This window comes from Procambarus clarkii, chromosome 73 (genome assembly GCF_040958095.1).
Source record: "Procambarus clarkii isolate CNS0578487 chromosome 73, FALCON_Pclarkii_2.0, whole genome shotgun sequence".
In the NCBI taxonomy this organism is placed as follows: Eukaryota; Metazoa; Arthropoda; class Malacostraca; order Decapoda; family Cambaridae; genus Procambarus; species Procambarus clarkii.
This window is the reverse complement of record NC_091222.1, coordinates 19182818-19198094: the sequence shown is the minus strand read 5'-3', so window position 1 is coordinate 19198094 and position 15277 is coordinate 19182818. Positions and strand designations below refer to the sequence as shown.

At 36.8% G+C, this 15277-nt stretch overlaps 1 long non-coding RNA gene across 1 annotated transcript in view; it reads right to left on the bottom strand.

Annotated features, from left to right (window-relative positions):
• The window catches only part of LOC138356594 (uncharacterized), an 8667-nt gene extending 1657 nt beyond the window's left edge, over positions 1–7010 (bottom strand). Inside the window, exons 1-4 of the long non-coding RNA XR_011224549.1 lie at positions 6978–7010; positions 6142–6219; positions 2989–3095; positions 1–103 (exon numbers count right to left, since the gene is read on the bottom strand). The exon at positions 1–103 is cut by the window's left edge and continues 62 nt beyond it. This is a non-coding gene — a long non-coding RNA (uncharacterized lncRNA). The remainder of the gene's footprint in view (positions 104–2988; positions 3096–6141; positions 6220–6977) is intronic.
• Between the last annotated feature and the right edge of the window lie 8267 nt (positions 7011–15277).

The window sequence follows — 15277 nt, the reverse complement described above, 5'->3', positions numbered from 1 at the left end:
CGAGTGAATACTGAGACCAGACCCCATAGGTCCCTATCCTCCTCATCATTCGTCTCACTGTGTCTCCACAGCTTGCACCGCCCATTTGAGACAGCGTCTGGACCTGTTAAAATAATGCATAAGCTGTAAGGTAATAGAGAATAATATATATCTTTCAATCTCAACATTAGATTTTCTAATTTCCAACTGTATTAAATAAATAGCATTAAAATATTTTCCTTCTTAACTATTACAAAAATCAACGAATTTGAGTAACTTTTGCTTTTGTTTTATTTGTACCTTAAACATAACACTGAACAATCAATTATGTGCCACCCCACCTTCCTTCATCTGCAAAAAAACTAATCAAAAGACATATGTACAAGGCTAAAAAAATTCAGCAACACTTACCATACTCAGGCTAAAAGAATTAAGCAACACTTACCATACTCTTTTTATATTCACTGTTAACTTTTAGCTCATGTGACAGACTTTCCACCTGCTCAACAGTTTCAAGTGGGGATGGAAGAATGTCTTCCAGGATTGGTATATCTCCATGTGTTTTTGACATATGGGTTTCCGTCATTTTGACAATATTCAGGATATCCCCTGATAAAAATGTCAATTTTGATAATTCCTTCATCATGTATTCCATTATGCCAAAACCATAATCATAATCATCTGTATCAAACCTTATTACAGGTAAAACCAGTAGGCAGTCTACTGTATTTTATCAAACCGTTATTAGTATAATAGATCTCGTAATAATTTTGCAAAAATAATGGCATTTACTATTTTTAAAAGATTATTAGCAAATTTACACAAATGGTGCATTCGGAAGACAAAACCAATTTTTCACTTTTGACAATTGAGCACCTGCTACATCCAGATTCTAGGGAGGAAAGGAAGGACGATCTTACTGGATCCCATAGCCTCTCCGAGGCACAAACCAGGCTTTTACACAAACCCCCCCCCCCCCCCCTGCACCCGAGCTTTTTAAAATAGTAAATGCCACTATTTTTGCAAAATTATTACGAGATCTATTATTCTAGAGAATAATGCATATAAATGCATATATGCATATAAATACAAAAGTAAATCAAATCTTATCCTTGTATAATATACAAGCTGATGTGAGATCCCTGTCTACAGGTGGACTGGAACTATTATCCAGTAGGCAGTCTACTGTATTTTATCAAACCGTTATTAGTATAATAGATCTCGTAATAATTTTGCAAAAATAATGGCATTTACTATTTTTAAAAGATTATTAGCAAATTTACACAAATGGTGCATTCGGAAGACAAAACCAATTTTTCACTTTTGACAATTGAGCACCTGCTACATCCAGATTCTAGGGAGGAAAGGAAGGACGATCTTACTGGATCCCATAGCCTCTCCGAGGCACAAACCAGGCTTTTACACAACCCCCCCCCCCCTGCACCCGAGCTTTTTAAAATAGTAAATGCCACTATTTTTGCAAAATTATTACGAGATCTATTATTCTAGAGAATAATGCATATAAATGCATATATGCATATAAATACAAAAGTAAATCAAATCTTATCCTTGTATAATATACAAGCTGATGTGAGATCCCTGTCTACAGGTGGACTGGAACTATTATCCAGTAGGCAGTCTACTGTATTTTATCAAACCGTTATTAGTATAATAGATCTCGTAATAATTTTGCAAAAATAATGGCATTTACTATTTTTAAAAGATTATTAGCAAATTTACACAAATGGTGCATTCGGAAGACAAAACCAATTTTTCACTTTTGACAATTGAGCACCTGCTACATCCAGATTCTAGGGAGGAAAGGAAGGACGATCTTACTGGATCCCATAGCCTCTCCGAGGCACAAACCAGGCTTTTACATAACCCCCCCCCCTGCACCCGAGCTTTTTAAAATAGTAAATGCCACTATTTTTGCAAAATTATTACGAGATCTATTATTCTAGAGAATAATGCATATAAATGCATATATGCATATAAATACAAAAGTAAATCAAATCTTATCCTTGTATAATATACAAGCTGATGTGAGATCCCTGTCTACAGGTGGACTGGAACTATTATCCAGTAGGCAGTCTACTGTATTTTATCAAACCGTTATTAGTATAATAGATCTCGTAATAATTTTGCAAAAATAATGGCATTTACTATTTTTAAAAGATTATTAGCAAATTTACACAAATGGTGCATTCGGAAGACAAAACCAATTTTTCACTTTTGACAATTGAGCACCTGCTACATCCAGATTCTAGGGAGGAAAGGAAGGACGATCTTACTGGATCCCATAGCCTCTCCGAGGCACAAACCAGGCTTTTACACAAACCCCCCCCCCCTGCACCCGAGCTTTTTAAAATAGTAAATGCCACTATTTTTGCAAAATTATTACGAGATCTATTATTCTAGAGAATAATGCATATAAATGCATATATGCATATAAATACAAAAGTAAATCAAATCTTATCCTTGTATAATATACAAGCTGATGTGAGATCCCTGTCTACAGGTGGACTGGAACTATTATCCAGTAGGCAGTCTACTGTATTTTATCAAACCGTTATTAGTATAATAGATCTCGTAATAATTTTGCAAAAATAATGGCATTTACTATTTTTAAAAGATTATTAGCAAATTTACACAAATGGTGCATTCGGAAGACAAAACCAATTTTTCACTTTTGACAATTGAGCACCTGCTACATCCAGATTCTAGGGAGGAAAGGAAGGACGATCTTACTGGATCCCATAGCCTCTCCGAGGCACAAACCAGGCTTTTACATAACCCCCCCCCCTGCACCCGAGCTTTTTAAAATAGTAAATGCCATTATTTTTGCAAAATTATTACGAGATCTATTATACTAATAACGGTAAATAAATAATAAATAGTAAATAAATCAAAATCAGTTACATTATTTTATCTTATTCATAGCATAAATGTTCTCGAAGATTACTAAAAAGAAATTGAATTAGACTACAGCAAATTGGCAAACTTTACCTTGTATCTGTTTCCACCGAGTTTGTTTGGGGCGTTCTTCAACATATCAGCAATACTTGTCTCAACATCTCTTTCAGTTGCATTAGTGTGGGTGTTGATACAGGCTTCTGGAAATTTATAAGAATTAATTAATATATATAATTATAATTCACTTTGCTATTCCCCATTCCACAGTCCTCTCGTCCTTCCCACTTCCCTGTCCCCACATCATCCCCACTATTCCCACTTCCCTGTCCCATCGTCCTCCTTACCATTTTCCCCTCCCCTGTCCTTCTTCCTCCCCCACCATCTCCCATTCACCTGTCCCTTTGTCCTCCCCAGCATTCCCCTGTCCCCACCATCCCCAACTCCCCAGTCCCCTCGTCCTCCCCACCATTACCCTCTCCTCTGTCCCCTCGTCTTCCCCACCATACCCCCCTCTCGTCCTCCCCACCATTCCAAACTACCTCATCCGATGCATTCTATAATGGTCTGATGCTTCCATCAGAAAATTGGGAACATCAAATGATCTGATATTCCCATCACTGAAAAATAAGAACAGCTAAAAAAATGAAATGAAAAAAATAAAAAAATAAACTATACTCATGAAATGAACAGTATGGTAAACAACACAGCTCAATTTCAATGCAATGTCACACAAAATTATTAAATCGAAATGAAAATAAATTGAAATCTATGAAAATTCAAATTATCAATACAATCGGAAATATTGAAATAATATCGCAACATAATATAGTGTGGGTTGCTCTTACGTGCAACAGACGGTGCTGTTTTTCAAAAAAGGCATGGTTTTACCTGTCACAAGTGTGGCATCTATACTTATACTCACGAAATGAACGGTATGGTAAACAACATAGCTCAATTGCAATGCAATGTCACAATAACATTTAATAACAATAATAACAATAACATTTAAATATACTTTAAGATATAATCTAGAAGAAAATAAGAACATTGAAACGGTTCATGAACTCGATTTCAATAAAGGACACTATGGGGAACTTTGAAAAACAGTTAATGAGTATAATTAGACAGACTTGTTGCTAGGCAGAGGAGTAAATAATGAGATATATGGCAAATTTTGCAAAATATACGGCACACAAACATTCATACCCAAACAAAGCAAAATGCTAGGTAAGAACAAAGCAGTTGGCCCGTAGGGGAAAGGAGATACCCACAAGACTGGAATACAAGTCATTAACAAGCACACAAGTACTACACTACACAACAACCGCACTACTACCAGAACTGGACGAATCACTACCAAAACAACACATTGCACATCACTACCAAAACAACACAACACAACACAAGCATTGGCAAAGAATTATAGACCAGTTGCACTAACATCCCACATAATAAAATTATTTGAGAGTGATCAGGAGTCAGATTACTAGTTTTATAGAGACCAATGACCTCCACAATCCAGGCCAACAAGGATTTAGAGCAGTTTCTATGATCGAGCCACTGAGATCTATAAAGAATTCTGATCAAGAAAGAGATCTAGGGGTGGTTTTAGATAGAAAACTATAACCTGAGGATCATATTAAGAACATTCTGCGAGGGGCCTATGCTACACTTTTTAACTTTAGAATTGCTTTTAAATACATAGGTCAAAAAGTTTTAAAAGTTTTAAAAGTTTTTTAAACCTCTCGTGTATCATGAGTGTTAAAGCATCAGATGGTGCATTCAGATGATGAATATTACCTAGTTCCTTCATCTGGGAAGAATGAACACATATTGGTGCATTCGGATGATAAAAACTAACTACTGTAGTTTAATTGATCAACAGACTGTATATCATATGCAGACTGTATGTGGATCTGCGGGCCACTCCAAACAACAGCCTGGTGGACCAAGCTCCACCAGGGCTAAAGCACAAAGTGATATAGATGTGATAGAGAAACTAGGTCAAATGGAGGAGTAGGTCTGTATATTAAACAGCACCTGACGTGCACAGAGCTACTAAACTCAATGTGGTGGTAGAGTGGTGGGGGGGGGGGGGGGGAAACATTGCAGAAAAAAACAAAAATACAATTTGGTCAACAAAACAGCATTGTTTAAAATAGAAGACATGGGTTGTCATTTTGGGGGTAAGGTAGGTTACATTGAGTTAATTAGTTAGTACTTAGTTTTTATCTTAAACTGGTTGGGAGAGGTACAGTGTTGCTGTGCTGGTGAAAGAACACCTAAAGGTAAATTAAATAATGATTGCGAATCCACAAGAAGTTGACATAATATCGCTAGAGATCTGCAATCAGGATGATAAACTTTCCTTAAAGAATTTGACAAACACTTGCTGATAGGACATGAAGTAAATGAAATGTATGTCAAGTTTTGTGAAATATATGATAAAAGCACAACAAAATTTGTACCAAAGGAGAGATGCAGAACTAGGAAAAGGGGTTTGTTCAACAGAAATTGCGAGAGGGCCTGAGACCCAAACACACACAAATGGAATCAATATATAGCAAGAGGCCAAACCCCCAAACATACAAGCGATGCAAAGATGCGAGAAACAGCAGCAGCATTAAGGAGAGGGACTTAAGGACCATAAATAAAGTGTGAAAATAAACTCGAGTAAATTTTTTTAACTACTCTCGACAGTGAAGAAAAACAAATATTCAGACGATTTGTGTTAGAATCATTAATCTTACACTTTCGGTCATATTCAACAACACAAATACATACACACACATTCCTGTTGCTGTAGCAAGTGAAGAATTACACACACAGATCACAATAACGTGATGCATCAAATGAACAAATCCACAAGGGCCGTGACGAGGATTCGAACCTGCGTCCGGGAGCATCCCAGACACTGCCTTAATCGACTGAGCTACAACAGGGTAAAAGGGTTGAAACCGAAGTTCTACTGAACTTACTGGATCCCATAGCCTCTCCGAGGCACAAACCAGGCTTTTACACAACCCCCCCCCCTGCACCCGAGCTATGTCAACAGGCCGTTCTCCCTCTTCGCCCTTCCGAATGCACCATATCAGTAAATTTTTTAATAATCTTTTAAAAATAGTAAATGCCACTATTTTTGCAAAATTATTACGAGATCTATTATTCTATAGAATAATGCATATAAATGCATATATGCATATAAATACAAAACATAAATACAAAAGTAAATGTAAATAATTTTACCTTGCACCTAGATCCACCAAGCCTGTATGGCGCGCGTTTCAGTACTTCGGAAATCTAGAACTATCTTGAATCTCTAATCTGCAATGAAACAATACATATTATTGCACTTACCAAAACATGGATGAATGTAGAAAATACAGAACTATTAGCTGAATATCAAATAAATGGATTTAATCTATTTCACACAGATAGATATATTACACCGTGTATATTAGGTAATACCTAACATACACGCCTCCACACACACTACATTTGAAATGTAGTCTCAAAAAGACTACATTTCAACAGCAAAAATTACTCCATAAAAAAATAATTAAATTATTGACCAACATGAGAGAGGGTTAGCCAACATGAGGGTTGTGTTGATTGCCTGAAAATATTTAAATTGTGTAATGTATTGAATGGCATTTTTCAAGTTACAACATTTTTTAAATTACTGAACTAGGTTCTAGGCTTTGCTAGGCTTAATTCAATTATTACAGATAAGCCTAACCTAGCCTAGAACCCAGTGGGTTTTCTTCCTATTGGGGAGTGTTGTACATGCCTCGCCTCCACATACACACTAGCACAGCCAGGCCTCGCCTCCACATACACACTAGCACAGCCAGGCCTCGCCTCCACATACACCAGCACTGCCAGGCCTCGCCTCGCCTCCACATACACCAGCACTGCCAGGCCTCGCCTCCACATTTAAACCAACCAAGCCCACAAATACGTTAACATGGACCAGCATTACACCGTCTAACATACTCTGTCAGATGTAACAACTAAATTTGTGAATTCAAGACCAAATCTATTGTATAACACAGTGTTAGTACGAGAAAAACATTACTTACATTCGAAGCCGTGTTTTAAAATGGCGGCGGTCTTGTACTGACGCTCCAAACTGTGTGTTCGTTTGCGTATGATGAACGTGTGACAATTTACTACAACAATTATTTAATTATTCTTATTCTTTATTTTAATATTTTTAGGGTACATGAAATTTCAAACTTATTTGCACACAATAATATAATTGCATTGTCATAACCTTTATATATTACGGAAAATACGATGACATGAACGAAGTCAAAGTGAAGTTGAAGTCAAAGTCATTCGCCGAACGTATTAGTCATTTTTTTTCATACATACATAGTTGATTTACAAACATAATGTTGGATTTATAGATTTATTTATAAATTTGTATTTATTTACCTGTATTTACCCAAGTCTTTCCTAAATCTAAACTTATCCAATTTATACCCATTGTTTCGTGTTCTATCTTGTGTTGACAATTTTAATACCCTATTAATATCCCCTTTGTTATATCTATTCAGGAAATTGTGGTTGATCTCGAACCCATTGATAATGTGACGACTTATACAGAATTTTGTAACTATATCATCAAGATTGTAACCAGCTTAGCTAAATGTAGTGTGGGGTTCAGTCCCTAAGCCCATATATGTGCCTCTCTAACCATTTAGGTTACAGGGCAAAAACATAAAAACAAAGGTAACTGCAGAAGGCCTATTGGCCCATACCAGGCAGCTCCTATCTATAACAGATAAACACTAAGTACTACCTAATTAACTCAATGTAACCTACCAACCTAACCCCCAAAATGTCAATCCATATCTTTTATTTTAAACAATGCTGTTTTGTTGACCAAATTGTATTTTTACTCTTTTTCTGTCATGTTTCTCCCACCCCTGTTTTTTCCCTTTTTTCTTATTTTTTCTCAACATAATTCATACTTTAATTATGCGGATCAGGACATCACCTGATCAAACACATCAAACATCGTTTGACCACCATCAAACACACACATTTCGTGTGTGTTTGACGCTCACTGATATGTACCAGCGTTGTTTTATATATGGTGCTATTCTATCTTACGCTTTGTTGCTCTTTTTTACCTACGGGCTCATAGAACATTCTATTGCGAAAACATTGGCACAAAAATGAATGACGTACATACAATAATAATGTCAGGACAGTGATATAATTATAAACTTTCAAAGCACTGTATCGCCCATGTGTCGTCTTGTCACCAATACTGGGTAACAGTTCCGCCACTTCCCACACTCTTGCGGGTGGGCAGCGACCATTATTCTACGTTTATATTCATATCACCGTGTTGGGAATTTCATTGCGAGTACATTGATACCAAAATTAACGCTGTAGGACAAGTGTGGAAGTGATAACAATCCCAAGAGTAAAAACATTTTGTTGCTCTTGGGCACTCACGGCGAGTCATCTACGTAGGTATTTATTGGGTGCTGGTATTCATATAACTTTTGGTGACCGTTTTTGCTGATTTTCTTCTAGAGAATGTTATTGCGAACACGTTGGTACCAAAATGAAATACATAGCTCGAGAACTAAGGTCAGGAGAGTAAAAAGAGTATACACATTTTTGTTTTGACGCTTAATTAAGGTTATTGTGAGTACTCATCGCCTGCCTAGAAACTGGAACTAGTAATTCCATCTATCATACATATCATACAAGAGGAGCCACACATCTATGGATCATCCAATAAAATCAGCAGACTTCTAGATGTTACTACTGCTCGGCTTAGACTCGGTTACAAGTATCTCTGGGAATTCTCATTATCTGCTGATGTAGACCTGACCAAATGTAAACTGTGTCAACAAAATTATTCGCACACCCTCCGTCACTATGTGATGGAGTGCGAAAAGATACATGAATTTAGAGACAATTCTATAACCAATGTTCCAGCGATGTGTCAATATTTCATTCAAAATGATCTGCTACCAGAAATTTTAGCCAAATATCCCCAGTTTGCTAACTGTAGATAACAACTAAGTGATTGTAACCTATCCACCGCTGCCCACTGGATGGGGGACGGTGTGCAGGACAAACATATAAATTTTGATACTAGCTCTCCACATATGTCAGTTGCTTAATTTAGAACCTGTACTTGAGGTCGATCTCGAACCCATTGTTGATGTGATGACTTATATTGAATTTTGTAACTAGCTCATCAAGATTGTAACTTGCTTAGCTAAATGAATTGTGGGGTTCAGTCCCTGAGCCCATTATGTGCCTCTGTAACCCTTTCCACAACCGCCCACAAGATGGGTATGGGGTGCATAATGGGGTGGGGTGTCTTGGCCAAACGTGCCACATCAAAACCACAAGTTGACATTGAATGTGAATTAACAATGAGACAAGTAAGATTTATACTAATACATTTATACTAACTCTGTTGAGCGTTGACCATTTATACATCAAATCTGTTGATGTGAGCACTTTAGTTTAGTCTGCCGTTTAAAGAAAAAAAGAGCATATCAATGGTATATCACAGAAAACGAATTTATCATAAACTCATGTATTTGTCTTATCATATTGAACTGCATTCATATTTTTAATATATAACAATATGAATATACAAATTTCTGTAAATCCCCTACCTTGTTGGAATCTGTGGAAATGAATGAGCAAATGTGCTGGCTGAAGGCGCTGAAGGAAACCACATTGGTTTCATTTTGGATACAAATGTCCATGGAAATTCAAAATGGAAACTAATTATATAGTTGAACCTGCAGAGACGAGTTTAAGAATCTGTGTTGAGAGTGATGGACACAGCCTTCACAATTATACTTCAGAGAATGTAAACATCTAAGAGTCATTAGAAATATGTGTAGAATAATAAACCCTACATTGTTTGAGTTAGGGAAAACACCATTTGTGATATATAGATACTATAGCTGTTCCTAAAGATTCACCCTTTTTTGCACCAGCAAGATAACATATAAGATTTTAAGAGTTGACGAATGTTAATATTCTTGTTTGATAAACTGTGAACTTGAGACATAGTTAATAAGAACATATTAACACAACAAAATGTTTTCAAAATCCTTAACACCACTTTCCAGCAACTTATATAATTTATATAAATTATTTTAGAGAATAATACATAAATTATATATTTAAACATGATATAGTGTTTAGTGGAATGTATAAGGAGTCAAATTGTGTTAAAAAGAGCAATTTTTAGAAAATTTGGAAAAATACTTTTTTCTGTTCAAATTATAACTAAATGGATTATAAAGGTTTCACTCAGCCAATATATATCATTCACAATTTATTAATGAATTTTACAAAAAAACACCATAAATTTTATATTTAAACATGTAAAAACTATTTGTTTTACATTTGGAAGAAAATAATTGTAGAAAAACAATTTATAATTAAACCTTTGTGTTTGGATTTTTTGAGTAAAAGTTTCTCAAAGGCTCTCCTGCACCATTCTCAATGCAAATCATTCCCACACCTATGGCAAGAGATAGGCGAACGTTGTGTAGATGATTTGTGTTTGCTGGGACGAGATCAACGAACCACCACACAGAACCAGAAGAATCACTCTCCTACAAAAAGTGATCAGACACATCCATGATGAGGCCTTCCCAAGACCTCAAATACTAAGCGGCCTGCCAGACGACCCAGATGAGTGGCCCATCCCGGACCCGATCTACACCATTCTATAGCACGGCATAATCTAAATGGGGCCTAACCAGAGCAAGATATAAGAACATTGGAAAGAAGGTAAATGCAGAAGGCCTATTGGCCCTACGAGGCAGCTCCCATTTATAACCCCCCAATCCCACTCATATACATATCCTACCCATGCTTGAAACAATCGAGGGACCTTACTTCCACCACGTTACGCGGTAATTGGTTCCACAAATCAACAACCCTGTTACCGAACTAGTATTTACCGAAGTCTTTCCTATATCTATACTTATCCGATTTATATCCATTGTTTCGTGTTCTGTCTTGTATTGATACTTTTAATATCCTATTAATATCCCCTATGTTATGTTCATTCATCCACTTCGATTAGTAAATCCCTGTGTCCTATTTGCCTTATTACGAACATTCATGAATTAATCCATTCATGCCAGTGTGATTTGATATCCAATTTAGGGAGATTGACAGCCCTAAATTGTGTGCTTCTTGTCATATATGTTGGATTTCTATAATGAGTTGTATATTATTTCTGTACTGGCTGGATAACAATGCACAATAATTGATAACAATTGATAATAATGGATAACATTAAGGAACCAACGCGTGAAAAAAATATTTTAGACTTAGTGATACGCAAATTAATAACATCGAAATAGGAAATGAGCTAGGGAACAGTGATCACAATGAAATCAGATTTAACATAGAATGTAATAGAATTGTAGAAGAAAATTCTGTACCAGATTTTTTAAAAACTGATTTTAATGGCCTAAGGAATGTTTTTGAAATAGATTGGAAAGTCCTAGGCGTTGAGGGGGGGGAGGACCGGAATTGGAGCGATACATGAACGCAGCAATGGGTGGTGTGAAAAGGAATTTTGATGTGGATTCAACATATAACTTATTATAAAATATTTTAAGCAAATGGCCGGAACGTAGAAATATAAATGAAATAGATCGAATGAGAATGACCGGAAATGTATAACAAAGGATCTGAAGAACCTTACAAGCAAAAAGGGAGCTTCGTACAAAAGGTCTAAGAATAGGGGAAGTCAGTTTAGAACAGGAATTCGTTTAACTCGTAGGCAATGTTAAAAAAAGAGGTAAAGAGTGCAAAAAGAAACTATGAAGTTTTCATGGCAGGGCAAGCAAAGACAAATCCTAAAGTTTTTTTTCAGCTATATCGAACAAGTATTATGGAAAAATAGGTCCAGTAAAAACTGAGACAGGTCAGATAACTGATAATGGAAAAGAGATGAGTAGAATTTTGAATAAATATTTTATTTCTGTACATACTAAAGAGGACATTATGCCTTCAGCTGAATAGGTCTGTGTGGGTAGAGAAAAAAAACAGGTTGACTAGTATAGCTTTTACCAGGATGAATGTTATTAAATAAATAGTGAAACTCCTTTTTTAGGGGAAAGGCTTCAGGAGTCAACCTCGAGGAAAAATCCGGAGTTGGAGCCCCTAAGGCAGTTCGTTGTTGACGTCGACCTCGTTCTGGCAGCTCCTGCGACGTTGCTGGAACCATGTGCATTGGCATTTGCCTTTCTATTGGATAATTTCAGGAACGTGGAGAGGGGGGACCTGCTGCATGGGTAACAGCTTCTCCTCCATACCTACCCACCCAGGCTATTGACTCCATAGTCAATAGACTGAAAAATGCCTACTACTAGTGAAACTCAAGCCAAACAAATCCCCAGGGCCTGAAGAAGTGCTTGCCAGAGTGCATAAGGAATGCAAAGAGGAGCATTGCGAACCATTATCAACCATATTTAATAGATCATTAGAGTCAGGCAGAGTGCCAGAGCCGTAGAAGGTTGCTAATGTATTACCAATTTTTAAGGGAGGAGATAGATCACTTGTGTCAAAGTGTCAATAATCAATAGACTATAATATATAGTCTAACAATATAGAATAACTATAGACTATAGACAATAAACAAACTATAAACGATAGTGTGATCCTATCGGCTAATTAGCTTAATGTTTTTTGGGAAAGTTAATTGAATTGCAAATACCATTCATCTTCATCTTGAAAAATATAAATTATTAAATGATCCACAACATGGTTTTGCAAATTGCTTTTAATGATTTTAATGATAGCAAACAAATTGCTATCATTTTATTCCAGCATAGTTGACCAGTTGATCATAGTAAAGTTTGAGATGTTGAGTAACTTGACTTTAGCAAAGCTTTTGATAGTGTGCCACATGAAATACTGATTAAAAAGATAGAGGTTCACGGTATTGGGGGTTCTATTAAGTTGGATCACAGCATGGCTATACCAAAGGAAATAAAGTAATTATAATTGGAGTCATTTTCGTCAGAGTGGGAAATTGTTGTAAGTGGAGTACCTCAAGACTTTGGTCTGGGACCTCTATTATTCATAATATATATAAATGATTTAGATTTAGGTTTGAGCAGCAATATTTGCAAATTTGCTGATGAATAAAAAAATCGGGATTTTTTATTCATCGGCAAAATAAACACGGAAGAAGATTCACTATCACTTCATGACGATCTACACAGCGTTTGAAGTGGTCAAAAGACTGGTAGATTCAGTTTACTGCAGACAAATGTAGTTTTTTAAAGTTAGTTTAGTTAAGTTTTAATGTTAGGTAGTGATGATAGAGTTACAAGATACGAGTTAAATGGTAAAAAACTGCAACCAATATATGACGGCTGTAATAAACAGTAATAAACTGCGACCAGTATATAACGGCTATAGTTAAGACAAGATATTATGGAGAATTCATTTAGTTATTAAAGTTTATCCGTTCCAGGTGGCTTGCCATGCGTTCTAACCACTTGACATAATATACTAAATAAAGCCATTTATAATAAATATAGTCTATATTTGAGTATATAGCATAATAGTATATAACAGACATAGAACACTTGATGTCCATAATTAACGGAGTTTCTTAGCCTGGAATACCTTTATGTCCCCCCTCAACCTCACCAACAAATCCAACATGCTGAAGATCCAACGAGTACAAAACAGAGCACTTCGCTTTGCGGAGGGCCCGACTCTGATGGACAGGGTAAGAACTGACCAAATCCATGAGACGCTCAACATGAAGCCAATGAACATCAGGCTCAGCTACCTGGCCAGAAGACAGCTGTACCGAATGAAGAACATGTATGTCCCAGACCCCGAAGATCCCTACGTAGCAGAAAACACCACCAGCGGCTACGAGATCCACGAACCACCACACAGAACCAGAAGAATCACTCTCCTACAAAAAGTGATCAGACACATCCATGATGAGGCCTTCCCAAGGCCTCAAATACTAAGCGGCCTGCCAGACGACCCAGATGAGTGGCCCATCCCGGACCCGATCTACACCAAATGAAGAATAAAGAAAAATAAATAAATAAATAAAAAAATAAAATAAAAAAAAAAAATAAAACTCCTACAAAAAAAAATACAAAACCAAAAATCCGTTTGTCGTGGCATCAGAAGTGTAACTACCCTGATGTTGCTAAGATTAACCTCCTTCAGCCAGCTCCATCGGCTCTAGTGCTTTAGGACACCAACAAGGTCACAAACACTAGCCCCCCAACCAATGTACTGACAACCCAACATAACACATACGCAAACAAACATACACAAATGTCAACCCATGGTGGACCAGCCACCGAACTTTCAAACCTCCTCTCTCTCAACACCCGCATCCTCTTCCTGAATTTCAACTCCCCATCTCTCTACCTCCCCCATCCTTTCCAATCCCTATGGACATCAAAGCTAAAGGAGTCTCTTCTCTCACGCTCCAGGGGATGCGTCGCTAAGAAATGGTTTTGACTGTCTTTTATCAACAATGTGAAGGAGACCTTGGGTTTATTTGTGATTTAATTATATTCAGTCCTGGAGAATCATTTTTTATCCATTTTGGTCTCCTGACCATTTTGGTTTTAAAAATTATTGGATATAAATTTTACAGGGTTAGAGAAATTAGGTGACGTAGGAACATTTCAATAGTTAAGACCTCATTTCAGTACTTCGGGAGCCGGTCGGTCGAGCGGACAGCACGCTGGGTTCGATCCCAGGCACCGGCGATAAACAATGGGCAGAGTTTCTTTCACCCTATGCCCCTGTTACCTAGCAGTAAAATAGGTACCTGGGTGTTAATCAGCTATCACGGGCTGCTTCCTGGGGGTGGAGGCCTGGTCGAGGACCAGGCCGCGGGGACACTAAAGCCCCGAAATCATCTCAAGATAATTGTAACCATTTACAATAGCCATTTTGTATGGCTAACTATTGCAAATCAATGTTAGTAGTAATTGGTGTCCGAATTTCCGATAATTGATTTAGGAATTGGTTCATAATGATAAAAAATGTTTGGCTAATTTTTATTACGAAAGAATATAAAGTAATACATGACCTCAGAAAATTTCACTTCACCAACTGAGTCCTCTGAGTTAAATTACCTAATTTCCTATATTCATTGAAGACTCCATTATGGCAGAGAACCTAATTATTTTGCCTGCCTTCATGAGGCAAAAGTGATTCAATTTATTACATCTCTCAAATTAATCAGATGAAAAACAACAAAATTAGACAGCAGATAAAATGTCAGTTCTAAGTGGACACATAATTAATGCTGGAAGTTAGTAGTGAGCAGCAAGACTGGCACACTAGGTCTCCTCGAGTGTTACAACAA